This window comes from Myotis davidii, unplaced genomic scaffold, assembly GCF_000327345.1.
Source record: "Myotis davidii unplaced genomic scaffold, ASM32734v1 scaffold556, whole genome shotgun sequence".
Classification (NCBI taxonomy): Eukaryota; Metazoa; Chordata; class Mammalia; order Chiroptera; family Vespertilionidae; genus Myotis; species Myotis davidii.
This window is the reverse complement of record NW_006287671.1, coordinates 81300-83560: the sequence shown is the minus strand read 5'-3', so window position 1 is coordinate 83560 and position 2261 is coordinate 81300.

Below are 2261 nucleotides of genomic sequence, written 5' to 3'. Positions count from 1 at the left end.
TTTGTCTCGGGAATTAAAAGGGGGGGGGGGGCTTATTGTTTTGCCTGCCCGAGGGGTAAGGTGGATTTTGCGGCGAGGAGCACATGGACATTTAGTTTTGCATTTTCGCGGCTGAATCGTTCCCATTCTTTATTTTTTAAAAAACTTACTATAACGTACAACTTGCTTTCAGCCACATCTTAAGTGATAGTATTAGGCTGAAGGAGAAAGCTGGATGGCCCCTTATTGATGACTTGCTGTTTTCTTTGTAATCTTTTATCCCTCGGATGCCAATCATTGGGTAGGTTTTTGTTTGATTTTAGGGGGACGATAGCTGCGTTACTCAGATGTTAGCGGTTGCAATCTAATAAAAAAAACAAAATTGGAGTTTATGGAGAATACTGCCAAATAATTTACAACTTAAAATCTGTTCAGCAGTATAAATTTTACAATTCATTAGGAATCTCGATTCAGCAAATTGTTTTAGCACATTGCTGAATATATCCTTAGAGTATTTTTCCATAATTATTGTGTTGATCTCTGGCAGTTTTAAACATTGTGAACAGTTTATGAGGAAGCAATTCCTGAAATGTACATTTTACTTGGGGACTGCAAGTGATTTGGGGTCTTGTTGTATATGGTTCTAGAAGATGGTGAGTTTTGTGAAGTTGTAAGTAGAGCGTGTAGCATCAAGAGAGAGAAACTTTTACCACCTACGGAATCACCGTATTTTTTGGTCTCAGTTTTCCTATGAAAAATTTCCTTAACATTTTTATATTTTCCAACATACAGGAAAGTTGAAAATTGGAAAATGAATACCCACATGTCTGTTACCTACAATTAGTGTTTTGCTGTATTTGCTATATCACACAAATAATTTATCAGTCCATTTTTTTACTTTGAATGCATGTCAAAGTAAATTTCAAATATTGATACATGTTCCCCTTAAAGAACACTTCAGCAATGTGTATATCATTAACCTGAGTTCAGTCTTTTTATTCATTTACTAGAGTCCTGGTGCATGAAATCTGTGCACTGGGGTGGGGGTGGGGCGCGGCTGAAGTGGGTCCCACAGCCCAGGCCCTCTCACAGTCCCGGACCCCTCGCTCCTTACTGCGCCAGTGCTGCTGCTCTTGTCAGCCATGAGCCGGGCTTCTGGCTGAATCACCAGGGGGCAGCTTCTGTGTTGAGCGTCTGCCCCCTGGTGGTCAGTGTGCATCATAGTGACCAGTCGTTCTGGTCGTTCTGCCATAAAGGTGGCGTAGGCTTTTATTATATAGATAGTTTTATTTATTTTAGTTAAGTTTGACATGCAATGAAATGCACATGGTTGCCATTCTATCAGTTTCCACAAAACTGTGTAATCTAAAGCTTTTTATGGATGTAGGACTTTATAATTGACTAGAAAGTTACCTCTTAACCTTTCCCAGTCAGTTCAGCCACTCTTCCCTCCATCACCCACTTTTTAAATTTTTCTTCACCGTTGGTTAGTTTTGCTTTTTTTTTAGTTTTGCCTTTTCTAAAACTTGTCATAAGTGGCATTGGGTAAGGCCCCCCCTCACCCCCCCAGCATAATGATTGAGATTCATTCTTGTTGTGTAGTTCCTTTTTTAAAAAAATTAAAAATGTTTTTATTGTTTTCAGACAGGAAGGGAGAGAGAGAAACATCTATGAGAGAATGCCGAAACCGGTTTGGCTCAGTGGATAGAGCGTCGGCCTGTGGACTGAAGGGTCCCGGGTTCGATTCCGGTCAAGGGCATGTTCCTGGGTTGCGGGCACATCCCCACACGGAGATGTGCAGGAGGCAGCTGATCGATGTTTCTCTCTACTCGATGTTTCTACCTCTCTATCCCTCTCCCTTCCTCTCTGACAAAAAAAAAAAAATCAACATCTATGAGAGAATCATCAATAAGCTGTCTCCTGCATGCCCCCTACTGGGGATCGAACCAGAAACCCAGGCATGTGTCCAGATGGGGAATGGAACCATGACTTCCAGGTTCATGGGTCGACACTCAACCAGAGCCACTCCTGACAGGCTGTAGTTCCTTTTTTATTGCTGTGTTGTTTTCATTGTATAAACATACCAAAATTTATCTGTTATCCTGTTGTCAGTTGTGTGGACTGTTTTTAGTTAGTTACTATGGACATTCTTTTACAAGTCTTTTTGACAAGTGCTTTTTCTCTTACGATAAATACTTAAAGGTAGAATGACTCGATCATGTGGTGCCATGTTTGTGCTATTTTACAATCCTACACAACAGTGTATGGGAGTCTGTTGCTCC